At 43.7% G+C, this 17,768-nt stretch overlaps 1 protein-coding gene across 19 annotated transcripts in view; it reads right to left on the bottom strand.

The window, feature by feature from the left end:
* BAZ2B (bromodomain adjacent to zinc finger domain 2B) overlaps positions 1-17,768 on the bottom strand; it is a 319,623-nt gene that overhangs the window by 146,253 nt on the left and 155,602 nt on the right. For 2 of the 19 annotated variants that reach the window (XM_066575966.1, XM_066575968.1), the window contains one exon: positions 12,915-13,017. The exons of the other annotated variants lie outside the window; for them this stretch is intronic. The gene's annotated coding sequence lies outside the window, so the exon portion shown is untranslated. The remainder of the gene's footprint in view (positions 1-12,914; positions 13,018-17,768) is intronic. 19 annotated transcript variants of the gene reach the window in all.

Here is a 17,768-nt window from a genome sequence, read left to right as displayed (position 1 = left end):
TCTGTATCACATATTACATCTAATCTAGAGGAGGCCCAACAGGGTACTAGAGCCTCCATGTCCTCCCATATCACATCTTGTATCCAGGGTAGAGGCAGAACAACGGGGTACTAGAGCCTTTATGTCCCCCGTATAACATCTTACATCCAAGTTAGAGGCGGTACAGCAGGATACTAGAGCCTCCCTTCAAGTATTCAGTTTTCCACAATAAATTATCCTTTTGCTCCGATATTTTAATCATTTACATTGTAATCAACGTTACCATTACATATATAAAGTTTCATTCTATTCCGACAACTCCTTCTAGGGGGTGCATGATTTTTTTTTTTGACACTGAGTGTATATTTGAACTTGGCGTCTAAGTTGCCAGAGGGTGCTCGATGCTGAGTGCTTTAGAAGCCTAGGGTAGCAACACTGTAACAACCTGTTTCAAATGTTTTCAGCATTTATGCAAGTACTATGGATATATATTCTTAAATTATTCCTGGATTCCATCCTCACAATATCTGTGTATTTTTATTCTCAGTAAAGTCCATCAGATCGTTTACTATCAGCCATCTCCCAATCTTTGGATGTCACTGTCACTCACACACCCAAACAGACAAAAGGTTGCAGACTTCAGCATCAAAGTTCCAAGCCTGTCAGTCTCCATAGTACAAACCATTAGCCAATAGTAAGATAGACCAGATTACAGGAAGGCAGCATGTCACAGCGTCTGATTGATTGAAGCGCGGCTCGCGTAAAATACATAGGGAACGGTTTAAATATTCTGTGCTGGTTTAGATACCGGATTGCTTGCTCTAATTATAATTTGTGTTTATGAGGCACTTACAGCAAAATGCTAAATTATATATCATGAAGCAAATCTAAACAGATATAAGGCACTAATCTGATAAAAAAAACATAGTATATTAAAAATTGCTGACGTATTGTATGTGCTCTACTTATTTGGGTAATCATGAAGATGGATGTTCGACTTTTCCATTGCTCAATGTGCCATCAGAATCATGTTTTATGCTTTTGGCTCGTTAGGCGGCAGAATAGCAAAGAAGAGGCAGAATGAATGGGTCACACAAGCTGGTAGATCCCAATGCTTGAGGCTTAAAGGAGATGTCTCGAGGAAGCAGTTAATTTTTTTTTTTGCCCAGTCCCCCCCATTAAGTACACATTACTAAGCCCCCCTGTAAATTACATTTCTAGCTGGTTCGTACTTACCGTTCCAGCGTTTCAGCAAGTTATAAAAGTTTCCTCAAGATGGCCGCCGGCTCTTTCCCAGTCGCTCGCTGCAGCCCGACGTGCGCGCTCCCGAGACGCCGCCAGCTGTGTCTCCATGGCAACCGGACGCATCGCAGCCGCCGACCAGACGCCCCGCAGCCGCCGACCAGACAGCAGGTAACCGGCGCTAGCCCCCGGCTCCCCAGCGCTAGTTCCCCCGGCGCAGCGACAGCCCCCCCGGCCTAGCGACAGCCCCCCCCATCGCAGCGACAGCCCCCCCGGCCTAGCGCTAGCTCCCCCGGCCTAGCGACAGCCCCCCCCGGCCTAGCGACAGCTCCCCCGGCCTAGCGACAGCCCCCCCCGGCCTAGCGACAGCCCCCCCCGGCCTAGCGACAGCTCCCCCGGCCTAGCGACAGCCCCCCCGGCCTAGCGACAGCTCCCCCGGCCTAGCGACAGCCCCCCCCATCGCAGCGACAGCCCCCCCGGCCTAGCGCTAGCCCCCCCGGCCTAGCGACAGCCCCCCCGGCGCAGCCCGGCGCAGCGGCAGCCCCCCCCGGCGCAGCGGCAGCCCCCCCCCCGGCGCAGCCCGGCGCAGCGGCAGCCCCCCCCGGCGCAGCCCGGCGCAGCGGCAGCCCCCCCCGACCCATCACTTACCTGGGAGGCTTCTCGGGGCTGCTGGGCTGGGCTGGTCTTCTCCGCTGGGCAGCTCCAGTTTCTGCACCTTCCTCTAACAGAGGATGGTGCAGAATGGCCGCTTCAGCGCGCTCCCGAGCAGTGACAGCTCGTCTGCGCATGCGCAGAAGAGCTGTAGCGGGGAGCACACTGAAGCGGCTCGTGCTGAAAGGAGAAGACCGGACTGCGCAAGCGCGTCTAAAAAAGCAAGCTGCCAGCGAATTTAGACGGAACCATGGAGACGAGGACGCTAGCAACGGAGCAGGTAAGTGGAATAACTTCTGTATGGCTCATATTTAATGCACAATGTACATTACAAAGTGCATTAATATGGCCATACGGAAGTGTATAACCCCACTTGGTTTCGCGAGACCACCCCTTTAAGGTGTTACTCGCTACTCAGCAGAAGAGCTGAGGGCAATTGTTGGTCATGTGTCACCAGCAAGTCTTCAATCAACCCCACAATCAGGCCTATAGCAGCAAATGCCCAGCAATATGGGCTTCCCTCCATTTATTTTGCTGGCCTGAAGGTGGCATTGGGTAAGAATGGAAGAGAAGTGTCAGTCTCCCTGCCAGAGTTCTTTTTATTTACGTAATTGGTTTAGCTTGCGATGGAACAAGTGTCCATAATCTTGTTTCACACATAAATGTACTAAGCTTTATGGGAGACTTGGAAAGTACTAGATACTACTCAAAGCTGGAAATACAAGATACATTGTTCGGTCTGATTATCCAAGTCAAAGACACGCTTGGACCAGGAACCAGCAGGTATACATGTGAAGATCTCTTTTTAAAAGACTACAATCAATTACACACTTTCAGATGTTGGGTAGACTTTTGACTGTCCTTCAAGTCTTGACAAAACCTTAAAGGGTAAACACCTTCCATGAAGCTTGAGTGTGTTGCATCATATGTTCCAGAAACCTTTTGCACAATATCAAGTGCTTATGATTGATATATTGTTGAAGGAATTTATTATTGCTTCCCTGCCAATAAATACTTCAAATCTTGGCCAGATTGTTGCATCTCCCTGTATACACAGTTCTAGAAATAATATTATGGTAGTACGAGGAGATCCAGGTGTCCACCGAATGACTGGTCATCTATACAAATGCTGTCCTACAGGATGGTAAGCTTTATAAAGTTGAGAAACCTTTCTGTAGATCAGTTCTCAATAGTTATTCTTGGTTTGTCAGGTGGACATCACTAGAAAGGTGTGGTAACTTCCCCAAGTTCATGATGGAGTTTAGCGCTCAGTACCATTCTAATGCATATCCCTTCTATCAACTGGACTTGCTTTGGAAGCCAAGGACTTCAGATCTACCGGTGTATGAAGACCTTCTAACTTCCCCCATTACCATCGATAGCAGATGTTAGGGGAGATAAGGATTCAGCAGCTGGATTTTAACTATCTGATCCTTTAATTCTTGAGAAGATAAGCCACTACCAGAGGTGTTCAGCAATGACGCTCTCCAGAGGCGTAACTTGAAGCTCCTGGGCCCCAATGCAAAACCTGTAACACAGCCCCCAACTATAACACTTTTTTCATAGTACTGGACTCCCTATATGGACAAGAGGGACCTTATGGGCCCCCTAAGGCTCCTGGGCCCAGGTGCAATCGCATCCCCTGCATCCTCGATAGTTACGCCCCTGCCACTCTCTACATTTAGGATGAAGGCAAACACTGATGATGCATGTGTATGGGTGGAACGGGGCATGGAGAGATACACTATCCTACTAGTAGGTGGTAGCTGGACACCTAAGCAGGAACCAAAATTAGTATTTAGTTACATATGCTAATACTCAGTGGGGCTCCTTTGACACTAATGACATTAGATACTGTCCATGGCATAATTTCTACTAAATGTCTTGTGAGTTCTCTCAAAGAAGGTGGATGTTCTTCATATTTCTTGACCCAATGTTCCAGTTCATCTCAGAGATGTTCAGTAGGGTTCAGGTTGGGACTGTACAGCCCGTCTAAACATAGAACATCCAGATCCTCAAACCAACATAAAACAGTGTTGGATTTTTGACAGAATGCGTTGTCTTGATGGAAGTTTGGCTGACCATTCCCAGAGTATTGCTACATGGCTGGCAGCCCATTATTGTCTAGAATGTCAAGGTACACCTCCGTATTCATGGTTCTTGTCACTACAACCCATGGACCAAGACCATGCCACGTAAAACATCCCCGGAACCTTTGCTGTACTTAACTGTTGGCACAACACAGTCAGGCAACCCAGCCAAACTCCACACGCGGGTACATCCATTTGATTTGAAGATAGAGTAGCATGATTCATCACTCCATAGAATGTGCCTCCATTGTTCAACTGTCCAATGACGACACTCCACTGTTGTAGATGGGCCAATGAATCTTCCCTGAGAGAACTCACCAGACGTTTGCATGATGAATGGAGGGAAATAACAGCTGAAGTGTATCAGACGTTAGTAGAAAGTATGCCACAGAGAGTATCTGATGTGATTGGGGTCAAGGGAGGCCGCACTAAGTATTAACATATTAAATAAATACCACTTTTGATTCTTGCTCAGGTGGCTAGTTACTACTGGGAGGATAGCATAGCAGTTGGTATATGAGCATTTGGTCAACAGCTATTATGCCACCCTGAGGACATCCCCTAACAGTGAACAAACTAGAGTTGCATTTATTGCCAGCGAGGCCCAGGATTCACATTCCTCTCCTACATCTGCATAATAGAGACTCAAAACAGGTAAGAATTATGGGTGGGTGCAACTATTGTAGCAGAAGTAAATGCTCAGCTTTTTGCTTAGTTACCTTTAGCCATGCTGGTTTATTCCCATATTCTTACTAGTAGCAGAATGTTCTCCTGTGTCAGCAAGCAATCAGTACTACCTCTACAAGAACTTTAACCTGAATATTCTACTTTGTGCTGATATTTTAATTCCATTTCGTTAGCCAAGGTATCATTATTGGATCACATGCTGTATGTACTGTAGATACCAAAAGGGCTATATAAATACAAAAGTATGTCAGGGAGGAACAAGGTTTTGTTCTGCAGAGTTTTAATGGTGACGCCCAGCTCCATTGTTCGTACACATGCTCCTAAAACGTTTTAATCATTGTAATTATAACGTATTAAATTAATTTTTTTAATTTAGCAAAATCTATAAAGGAAGAATGCGTTCTTTTTTAAATATGAAAAGGTCAAGAACCTTAGAAAACTCTTGAAAGCTATGCAATTTTCTCCTGTACAGAAATAAAAAGATTCATCCATTGTTGAATAATATTCCTGAAATAAGAAATGTGATCCTAAAGATAAGTACTTGAGAGGTATTACATTCTGTACACTCGGAGAAATTGCTTAAAAGTGCACTTGAAGTTTCATTTTTAATTTCTACCATAACGAGTCGTCTCTGTGTTTTTTTGCTTGTAGACTCTAGAATGGGGGTGCACAACCTTTTCTGGGCGAGGGCCACATTATCGGATTGTACCACTCTCAACGATGCAATAAAACCCAAAGAGGTATTACCATCTGAGACTTTTATGGTGCATCTAAAGTAAAGACCATAAATGTCTGATAGGTGCTAGCTTCATTTCCAGGCCTCCCACCTATTGGGAGAATGGGGGTCCCCTTTGCACTAGTTCATACTCCAGAAAGGATGAGGTCATGCATCCATACGGCTGTCGGTATTAGTGTATCTTGACGCCACCAGCTATAGCTGGTGGAGTCAAGATTGACAGGGGGGGTTACACCCCCAGTAGCTGATTGGCTGGACCACTTCTTTGTCACAAGATTCTGGAAGAGCACTAAAGCAAGGTAGAAAAGGACTGGAGTGGCCGCCAGGGGTGCAGCCACAGCTGCAAGATAACCAGCGGTGCCCTATAACATGGGAGCCCACCTCACAGCACAAGCTTTGCGGCACCTGGTCAGCACGGAGGCAAAAGGGAACTGACAGTGTTAGGCCATGCATGGCTTGATAAAGACTGTATATTGCACAGTCGAAACGTTGCTGAACTTTTATGCGAAATGGATTAAAGGTGAAGTTTTAAAACTCAAGGAAGTTTATGCATCTTTTCAAACAACCCTGGATGCTGCTGAAGACATTGCTGTGTATCCTGATTTACTTTGGATGTAAGGTCTGCGTCCATTTTTCAGCTTGGCACCTACCAGCCCATTAAGCTCTAGTGAGTATATTTCTCCTATGCATCTGTTGTGCTGCGATTGCCTTATTATATTGGGCTTAAAAAACTGCATCAAAAACTGCCACAAAAATTGTGATTTTTATTTTAAGACCTGTGTTTGAAACAACCATTATATTAGTTTTCAGCTTAGGACTTGTTCACATAGTGTTTTACTTTCAGTTTTTTTAATGAAACGGATAGTAAAATGGAGCCAAACAGAAACCATAGTTTCCTTTTTTAATGGATCCTGTAGACAAATCTGTCAATTTGCATAAATTTGTTTCAGTTTACATGTGTTTTGTATTCTTTTTACTTCCTTCTCTTTTGTACATGCTCATTGAAAAATGGAACCGTTCAATAGACAACAAAATCAGAACGGAACGAAAACCTTTCCGGTCAGTTCTGTCACCCACTGACTATAATGTAGAAGAAAAAATGGAAGGGTCCTCTTCGTTTGCTTTCTGTTTTTTTTTAGTGGGGTAAAAAAGCATACTGTAATCTGTGCTATTTTTTCCTTAAAAAAACAAAAGCTGCAGAAATGGAACCAAACTGAAGCTCAAAAACTACACTGAAATCGATAGGAAGTAAAGCGGAACTTAAGAAAAATACTCTGATAAAAACAACAGAAAACACTGATGTGAATGAGCCCTAAAATCAGCCGCAGGAATTATGCTAATTCAACAGATTCTACTATAGTCTTACAGTTGGGGTGACAATCTTAATTACTGCTAAATTAGGCTGAATGCACATGGATGGATTTGAATTTGCGCAATCCAGAGCCGCGGTCAGGGCCGGATTCTGCAATCGCAATCCGGACGTGCCATGTGAGCCTGGCTTTAGTCACAAGTACATCCATTATAGAACATATCTACAAATAAATTTACTTAGAAGAAAGCAACACAAGACAACTTAGCAAATATTGGTCAAGTGTCACAGGACATGATGCCAGGTCTCTATGGGCCGTATACACAGCATAGTTGTTCTACCAGGATGTACCCCAAAACACAGCTCAAGCTCTTGCTGTGGACCTCCGCACCAAAATCCGCACGTCTAACGGCCTCTTTCACACGGGCTACAAAATCGCAAGATTTTGTAACGATGCAATGCATGTATGTGAAGCCCATGGTTTCCAATGGCTTCTTATAGGCTACAAACCATCTCATGTGAAAAAACCCATTGGAAACCATGGGCTTCACATACATGCATTGCTTCGCTACAAAATCTCACGATTTTGTAGCCCGTGCGAAAGAGGCCTAAGGGGACTTTTAAACAGGATGACCCGTCAGGTGCAGAGGCCCAGCAGATCGTCCCAGAGATGATCGCTCTTGTGCTTTTGCACAGTAACGAGCATTGCTGAATGAATGGAGATGGAACGAAGATCGTTCCATCCCGCCTGCCTCCATTCACAATAAAGAGGCAGTTCGTTCCGCATTTTGATGCAGAATTTACGCATGTGGCGGTGCGTCTTGCAGGCTAATTCCACCACTGTGGAAGGTCGCTTAAACATATGAAAAACTAGTAATCCAGGCAGCACTCCAAATGAAGATCCTGTATTGCCCTGCTCATCATTTCAGTTCTCAAGAAGACTTTCACAATCCTTGTCTATAAACAGAGAATTTCCCATGTAGGGAATGCAAAAATGTACACATTTTCTTTATGGGAAAATCATCCCAATTGTATCAAAAAACATTTGCATTTCCGAAAGTAAAAGGTAGTAACCCACAAGGGATAGTTCGAAGTTACTTATGTAACGGTTATGTGTTTATTTTTCTACCTCATTATATGGTCCTGCGAGACTTTTTGGAAAATGTATATTTAATTTGCAAAACTTTAAGAAACAGTTTAAACATAAAAAACATTTGCATTTATGGCAGGATCACTCAGAGGCTCCTAATACTGGATAAATAGAAGACCCAGCTGGTGGATCTTTACATCTACGCCTACTTTAGGTCATGTCAATAGTCTGATCCAGCAAAATATACATCCACATAGCTAGCACAAAAAAAAATGTTGCGAGTTAAACGCACATTGTTATTCTCTTCATCGCCCGAGGGCACAGAAACTCTGCAGACTCCATTGTATGCTTACAGCAGTGTTATAATTAAGACTAATTAGAAAGATGGCTGCATTGTCCTATTTTTCAGGATAAGATCTTTGTCTCTGGTGTTTTCCAGTAAAGGTTACAGGGAAGGAGTTAAACCCGTTAAGCCCCCAAGGCACAACACTGGCTGGCACAGTAAAGCCTCTTAGTGACCACTAGTCAGGAGAGCCTTGTAGGCATTGAATAATCCACTACTCCTTGCTTGTATTCTCCCGCCAGCAAGCTTTCTAAAACCCTGGTGTTATCACATTACGTATTGTAAAATTGTCCTGATTTATCAAAACGATTGAAAAATTAAAGAATCATTAAGAAAAGTTGCAAAAAGAAATGTTGCATAGACCCAATTTAAAGCACAGATGCCCACATTTAGCGTGGTCAATACAAGTAATCCGGGCATTTGTTCTAACTATACACTGCAGACACAATCCGATGCGGTATATTGATGTGTGTATGTTAAAGGGAAACACTATGCAAAACTGATATTGTGTTATTCAGATAATACCTGAGAGAAACCGCGTGTCATGCTATGGTTTTCTGGCTTGGTTTCATATTCCCAATCATTGTTAAAACTTGTTAAAGTCACATTGATGTGAAGGAATGCTGCCATCCAATAGGTGGCGCTGCAGAGGTATTGTTCCATCTTACCTATTTGCATAAATTATCGAGAGGAACCTGCATGACCTTATAAGTCTACACATTCACTTTCTAGGAGTCTGCACATTACTTTTGAGTGCTCTCCTTGGGCAGCGACAATGCCCCCCCCCCCAACCCACTCACCTCCTAGATGTCTCCACACACCTTCTGGAAAATCTCCTTAGGGAAACACAACACCCCTCCTGACCCATGCTTCACCCCATCAGACCCTGCGCTAGGCATAATACAATGTACAGAATGGTGCAAAAGAAATGCTGATTTCTTCATAGGTGAAGTGATACACAATAGCCAGAATGACATAAAAAGATATAAGAACTCTTAAGTTTTAATGCATCTTACGGAAGTTCATTGCGGGTACTGCTGGTGACACAACAGATGTCAAGACGACCTAAAACAACGTATCTCCGGTGCAGTGGACTCGATAACAGACAATATGCAGGGATGTATCTAGGCAGAACCGGACTACTGACTTGACATCTGTCATGTCACCAGTAGTGCACACTTGAACATATGTAAGGTGCATGAAAAACTTGAAGAGTTCTTCTCTACGGCTGTTGTGTGTCACTTCTTGTATGAATGAATCGCTTTTACTTTTGAGCCACTGCTCAGGTCCCTGCCAATCTGCTGATTCCCAGGCCGCTATTACTGCAGTCAGCAGAGGAAGCAGAAAGGGCTGACCATAAGCGCAGCAGTCCAGGTTGGTATTGAAGGCGCAGCTTCAATGGGATTTGCACTACAGTACCAACCCAGGCCACTGTGCTATGGACCGCGCTTTCTGCTTCCTGTGCTGACTACAGTGACAATGGCAATGGGAATCGGCTGACCAGTGGGGATTCAAGTGGCGAGTTCTCGCTTGTCATGAATAGAAAAAGTTTTTTAAAAGTCCCTGAATTCCCCTTTAAAGTTGATGGCAGATGTGTGCTCTCAGTGGTTTTTACCAAGTTTGCTGTAGAAGCACTGGATGTACCACAGAAGCTTCCGCACTCAAACAAATTGGTACCAATTACAAGCTAAGAAGACAACAGACTAAATACTGACCCCATGAATACTAACAGTGATGAATGCTGCGATGTGGGAGAATGATATGGGGAAAAAGTTATGGTCATACTGACTGAAATTTAGGTTTGAGGTTTGGGGTTAGATTTAAAGGGCATCTGTCCCGTCCCCTCAGCACCATAAACTATGTGACAGGTTCCCTTTAAGATCTGACCAAATTCTGTAACGCTAGAATCACGGAGATGCTAAATTACTGTACATTTGGCCTAGAACAAACGCAGACAATTATTTTAGGACGTGCAGCCCCGCGCGTTCCTCCCCATAGCTTGTGCAGTGTTGTGGAAGAGCAGAGTTAATCTGAGGACAGAAATTAAAGTTTTCTATTGCATAAGTTAAACGTTGCAGGAAGTTGACAGCTTTAACTGATTTCCAGACAATGTATTTCCAGACAATTGCAAGAAAAATATTTGGTAGTTCTCAAAAACCTTTGCGAGGAATGTAAAATCCATTCTTTGCTTAGTACTTAATGCTCTATTGATGGACGATCCGCTTGTGAACCAGCCGACCTCAAAGAGTACTACCATGTATGAATTATAAATGTGCATATTGTATACAGAGAGCCGGATGAAAAATCATACTGCGAGCTAACACGGAGACAGGCCCGCAGAACAGAGCTGCCCTATTTTCTATGACATGCTAATTTATCTATTACTTGAAAAACACCATACAAGTGGCTGTCTATGGATCTGTGTTGTACATACCCATCATGAGGTGCACATACCCAGATATGCATGCCCCTACAATGTCATTAAGCCATGAGACAAAAGACAGTTACATGGTCTGTCAAATGCTGTATTATGCTTCTCCCCAACAACAACTGTCCAGGAAAGCAGATTTAGGCCCAATGCACACGGGTGTATTTGCACTGCGGGATCTGGCAGCCAATACTGCCCATAGATATGCTATGCAAAATGCTTTTCCATGCCAACGAGTGGAAACCAACTGCGATTTTCCGCTTGCGGAGGGAAGATCGCAGGAAGTCCTATTCAAGTGCGAGCCTCGCACGGACGGATTTCATTGCGGTGAATGGAAGCCATTTGTCCCGCTGTGATTTGCTACGGATCCATGTCATCACCGGTGCGTCATTCTCTGCACTGCACATGTGCAGCAGCATGCCAGCCGGCTCACCTGCAGCACAGTGAAGAAGACAATTGACAGGTATGCGGTGGTCACCGCGGTGGCACAGGGTCTGGTTCCGATGCAGGATCTCGCAGTCAGAATCCAACCTGGCCGTGTGCATTCGGCCTAAGGTCTCATGTCCATGGGCGGATCAGATTCCATATGTGGATTTCCGCAGTAGTAGAAATCATTTGCAAAAGATTGCGGATGTAATGGTTTTCCCACGCGGAAAAAAATCCACAACTCCACCTCCTGGCCTTTTCCTCACCTCCCTAATTAATTTTAACCTCCAAATCCACAGTGCATCCGCAATTGGCCCCCATTGATTTCTATTGGGCCCGTCCGCACAGAATCCCCACTGAAATCGGGCATGCTGCGATTTGTTTTCTGCACCAAACGGTCCACAAATCAATATCCACATGCTTAAATTCAGTTGCAAATGCCAATGCTTCCCTATGGGCACTTTGAATTGCGGATCTTCCGAGCAGGTGACCCGTGCGGATTCATCAAATCCACCGGTGGACATAAGGCCTAAAGGGGTTAAGTCTGATTGGTGGGTTCTCATGACTCAGACTCCCATCGATCCCATGAATGGGGGCACTGTTAACCCGTTCCTCTCACTGCAGGCTCGCTGCAGTGAGGAAGAGAGTGAATGGAGCATCAGTCTCGTATAAACGGTGCCGCGTCATTCATCTTCAAAGGGGCTGATAGTTGAGCGCGTAACGGAGTGGCGCTATGCATGCGTGACCGGTTCTCCATTCTGTCTGACATCACTGCGGGTGAGTACAGCAAGTCCGCAGTGACATGGGAGCCCTGGGATTAGCAAAGGTCTCAGCGGTGAGATCCCCACTGATCAGGCTTTTATAGCTATCCTATGGATAAGCAATGAAAATCTTTTTTATTGGGATAACTCCCTTAAAATGGCACATGGCATGTAATAAAGACCCATAGGGCCCGCATGTGTCACTGTACCAGATGTGGAGGCCTCAATGCAGTGTCCATGATCCCTGAAGCTGTAAATATAAAAGTACACACTGGCCAATTCTTCTGGATTCTTTGGGGGATCTCCTGGAAAAATGAAGGATCTCCTAAACTTTCCAAAACATCAAGACTCTTGTAAAAAGTGAGAATTGGTTCAGAGAGGACAGACCACATCTCCCAACATAGCACTTACTCTAATCTCTGAGAATAGCAATTAGTGTCAGGGGAGGAAGCGACTTTGGAAGGCCGTTTATTGGCTGCTCCCAGGTTACTTCCTATGCACTAAAGGCGGTGAGTATGGGCTTATTTTTGTAATATTTAAACTAATTGAATGGTGACATAACTAAATGCAAACTAAAAAAGCTGTGTATTAGGATTGGTTTAGCAAATGTAACAAAAAAGCCTCTTTTTACTAACAGAAGACGGAGATCTTAAAAACTATTCGGAATTAAAGCAAAACGTTTATTAATAAGTTGCAGAACATTATACAATTGGACGGGAAATCCACCAGTATTCTCTCTGTAGTACAGGACAAAACAGTCACTTCACCGTCTCTACATGCCACATGTACTCTCTGAATGGCTCCTCCAGGTCTTTGTTGCTCCAAGACAAAAGCTCTACTTGTTAGGCCACCAGTCCATACATGACAAGTCCACCGTACAATAAACTAATCTTTATCAAGAAGAATCAGAGCAATGGCCAATGTACAGAAAGGAAGAGGGGGAGACATCCAGAAGGAGCGAAGAACGAAAGAATGTAAAGTAGTGCAGCACCATAATGCACTGGAAACCCTTATATGTATGTTGGAGGCACAAAAAAAGTTTTAAAAAAAAGAAAAGAAACAGCAAAAGATTGAATAAAGTTAACTTGCAGATTTTATATTTTTTGCTATTTCCTACTGATATGCAGCATTTACGATCAGTAACGAACTGTTGAAAATCAAATGATACTTACTGTATCATGATAATCCTACATGAGCATTGCAGACATGTTCATGAGTTCAGTGCAGGAGCTTCAAATCTGTCCTGTTCAGGGGAGCAGGGCTGTACCCCCTTCTCTAAGAGAGAGAGAGCAGGGAGAAGAAACTCATTGACTGTCTTCTTTAGGGAAGAACTAGATAAACCTCTACTGTATGTGAGCATTTGTCAACTTCCTGAAAGATTTAAGTCAATCTAATATATTTGTAAGGTATGAAAATATTTGCACAACACCCCAACAGCACTGAACATATGTTGCACAATTCGCAGCAGAACGCTAGCACGTCTCCTTCGTTAGAACGGGTAATATGAAGAGTGATGGTAACGACACTTCCTAATTTTCATTGTTACATGTAATAAAACTATTGCAGAGATGGGAGAGTTAGGCCGGTCTCACACGAACGGATTTGAATTGCGGATTCCGCGGTTGCCATCCGCGGTGAAACGTGGGCATTGAAAGACATGTATTTTCAAATTTTCCTTCATACTCGCGGAAAGAAATTGCATATTCCGCAAGCAGAAGAAAAATTGCAGCATCCTCTATTTTAATGCAGATTGTGCACGGATGGCCTTATAGAGGTGTATAGATGTGAGCGAATAGCGTATAAGTGGCACAAACGCTCATAACGTGATAGAAGAATAGATAGAAAAGCCGCCTGGAGGGGAGAGAGAGATCTTTCTTCCGCATGGACGTTACGCTGTGCATGCACGTACATCCGCGCAGAAAACTGTACGCACCCACGATCATTCGCAATTATTTTCCGCAAAGGATTGCAGATCTTCCACTGCGGAAATCCGACCCGTTCGTGTGAGCCGGGCCTTATTGAGGGTCCAGATACCAATAGCAACCACCTGCATACATGCTTGTCAGTCTTATTGCACGATGATTGCTGGGATCTGATTGGCTGCTATGGGGCTAGTAGTTTTATTCGCACTATATTACTAATAGTTTTTTTTTAATGTGGTCATACACAGGAGTGATTTTTTTATTCCACATCGCGGTGCTGGAAAAAAAAAATCGTAGCGTGTCCTATCTTTGGGTGTTCCCTCAGAAGGCCTCACATCACCCATTGTTTTCAATGAGGCTGGCGCATCAAGGTGCACGCAAGTGTGATGCGAAGTTTACCCCTTGAAAACAGTGCGGTGATCGCTACTTCCCTGAAGTGATGTGAGGCGGTTTGAAGGCAAAAAAGCCTCACATCCGCGAGGACATTGCATTTGGCGAGCGCGATATCAGCCCGAGTTTCACAGCCCGATATTGCACTCATCGGGTGAAATTAGCCTAACTATTGCAAATGCACCAGTTTTTTAGGGCAAAAAAAAAACCTGTCTTACATGCTTTGCACTGCATCTTTTTGACACTTTTAGTTAATTTTTGCGCTCAATCTAAGAAAGAGGCATGGCTTTGTGAGAAGAGATGTGGACAGGTGTCAAAGGGCATGTAGCCTAAATGCACCATCATGTCCCAAAATTTGGGCTTGTAAAACTAAGCCAGCTAATAGATGGTATAAACGTAGACAAGAGGTGTCCTTACTAGTAAACAAATAGTGAACAAACACAGAAATCATCCTATTTGTGAATCAATCTTACGACACTCGGAGCTCACATCTCCCAGCACCCCCTTCATCTTCAGTTCTCATTTTCTGCGCAGAGCAGACTAGAATGTAACAGTGATTTGTACTCTGGGAAGTTTGGTGTCAGGAACTGGACTGGATGTTGTCATATGAAAACATCATAAAACATCGCAGACAATCAGATAAACTATTCCAGGGGTTTATATGGGCTGTAAGAGTAACACCGTAACCTACTGTATACCTCTGCTGTAAAAGTAAGAGGCAAATTAATACACTTTTTTTTAAGGAAGCCGTTTTAGGAAATGATTCGGAGGCAATGAGAAGAGTTTTGAAATAGAAAGGGTTACTAAAACATTGGGGAAGATTTTTTAGTATTACTGTCTTGAATTTAGACAGGATAAAACTAGACCATGCAGGCAGAATTTATCAAGGTGGTTCACGCTGTGTGATAGATTTGGCGTACTTTTCTCTTCCTTATGCCACTTCTTGGTTGACTTACTTTGAAGTATTTTGGTGCGTTTTCCGACTCCTCTGAGCCAAGCCCACTTTTCTAGACAGTTTTCAAAACGGTCTAGTGAAGCACATAAAATATAAAAAAAAGAAATCACAAATCTGGCATGTACACCATGGTGCGAATATAGCCAGAATTCTGACGCTAGCTGCGAACGGTGGGGATCTTCATTGGAGAAGTCAGAATGTGAAGATTCATTTAAAGTGTAACTGTCATTTCATTTTTTTTAATGTACAGAATAGGCAATTATAAGCATTTTTACAACAAGTCTTAATCAGCCTTTTCTTTACACTTTTTATAGAAAACTTCTATGCAGCTAGAAGAAGCCATTGCTAGAGAAATCTGTATTAAGTTACTGTATAGCTGAATACGGAGCTTTCTTCTGCACTGTCATGTCTAGTGCAGTCACAGTTCCCACATAACAATTTATGAATTGCTGCACTTCTTTTATCAGTTTATATACATTTTCCCACCACAACTTAGTTTTACAAGGCTTCTGCCTCATGTCAAATGTGTACGTCACTGTGTGAGGAGAAGCCGCTCTATTGTGCAGACAGCTTCTCCTCTTCCAATTGCGCCTGCTCCCTTCTGGACCCCAGTGCATGGGGTGTATTTTATGACCCAATGCACTGAGACACAGACAGTGCATGGGGTCCGGCGTGGAGCATGCGACAGCTGTATAGTGGAATATGGATTTCCCTAGTAATGGTTTTTCCTAGCTGCATAGAGGTTTTCTATAAAAAGTGTCCAGAATAGGCTAAATAGACATATTACTAAAATTCTTACAATTGTCTATTCTTTGCATAAAAAAATGAAATGAAATGACAGTTACCCTTTATGGCTGACCATACATTTTGTTAGGATTGCCCAATGACCCATCTTTGCTGAGCAAAGCATGCATGTTTATGTAAAAGTGAGTAAAACATGTGTCCAGCCAGGTTTTCTCATATGTATGGCCCACGTAATGCAAACCAACAACATCACAGAAATTATGAAACCTACTAGAAGATACTCAAAGCACTGAAGTATTCTCTAGGGTAATAGTTTATAAATCGAACAGTAAGCTATGAGCTAGAAATTCATTAAGGGGGTTGTGCCAAGTTTTCATCTTATCCCGATGCACAAGATAAGGGCTTATTTAAAAGGGCGATATTAACGCCTCAGTTCTGTCCATGTTTGAAACTGATAGAACTCAGAAAGAACCCATTAACGTCAATGTGCGTATTCACATGCAACATTTTTTCATGAACTAATTGTCCATGCAAAAAAAAAAAAAATCTCAGCATGTCCTATTCTGGCGCAATTCTCAGACCAGAATTGTCCATTCAAGTCAGTGGTATATTAAAGAAAACCAGAATGCATGTAAAACACATATACGCTCCCAGTAATATCGGTCAGTTTTTTAATGATTGAAATTGCCCTTACCCGTGTAAATATAGCCTAAGAGATAAATGTCTGAATGATGGGGTCCAACCATTGGGACCCCCACTGGCCATTTATATGGGATTGTCAGAGATAGCAGAGCACTATACCTGGCTATCTCGAATGGCCCCATAGAGGTGAGTAGACTAACAGTAGACATGCTCCATTTCAAGAACCTCTATGAGAGGAGTGTCCAACCCGCAGCCGGCGTGCAGCCTAGAATCGCTATGAATGTAACCTTACACAAAATCGTAAACTTACCTAAAACATTATAAGATTTTTTTTTACACTCGTGGTGACTTGGCAAGGTGGGTAAGCATTCTTATTTGATTATTATGGGAAGGGGCATAATGCTTACAGTCACAGTGTGCGCAACCACAACGAACTCATAAGGGGAGGGGGGCATGCGCAGGCTGAATCTGGAGGAGGCAAGGCCACTGGCGGTACCTGGCAGTGGTAGGCTGTCAACTTCCACTTAAAGACAGGCTCATGCAGATGACGAGGCAATGGGCGGCACTTGCAGCTCTGTGACTGCCTGACTCAGTCACTCTTGATTCAGCGGGCAGCCTGTAGTGGCAATTTTCCTTTCAGTACTCCTGAGTTCTGACTGCTTCTATCCAGTATCGGGATGAGGACAAGACGCCGTGGTCTGATTGTGGCCAGCTAATGCTGTATGTCCCTTCCCTGGTGTCAAAAATAGGCCAGTGGCCGTGAACTGCATGTGAGCCTGGACAGGTTTCTGTGTTCAGGCTTGCATTCAGAAGTGGGCTCTGAGTCCTCATGGCTTGGCGGTGGGAATTATGTGGCAGTCAATGGGGGTTATTTGGGGGGACAGTGAAGGACAATGGGGGTTGTTTGGAGTGTTTCTCTCATACAACAACCCACAAGTTATATGTTGCCCTCTTACTTTTACAGTAAAAAATATTTAAAAACCCATCAATGACATAACTTAGATATGTACATTTTCTATAGCACTGTTCTCAAACTTGGCACCTGATTAACGATTTTAAAAGACTCTCCGAACGGGCTGCTGCATAATTAAGATAATGTGAGGCCTTTTTTGCTTATCTGTGGTGGCGGATATGACAAAAATGATACGCAGACGTTTTTTTTTTTGCTTATCAGCTTTCGTTAGTGTTTGTGTATTTAATGTGTTGCCCAAGACAACTCTTCTTCTTCCGATGCGTGCCGAAAGCTTGCACCCCCCTGCTCTATGACCTTTCGTCTTACTACATGCCCCTAGTAACCTGTATATTTAGTAAGTGGCTTGAATTATCTTTTTTTTATTCTACACATGCTGCAACAATTCCCCCACACCCTTTCC

Source organism: Eleutherodactylus coqui, chromosome 8, assembly GCF_035609145.1.
Source record: "Eleutherodactylus coqui strain aEleCoq1 chromosome 8, aEleCoq1.hap1, whole genome shotgun sequence".
Classification (NCBI taxonomy): Eukaryota; Metazoa; Chordata; class Amphibia; order Anura; family Eleutherodactylidae; genus Eleutherodactylus; species Eleutherodactylus coqui.
This window is presented reverse-complemented; position numbering and strand designations above follow the sequence as displayed.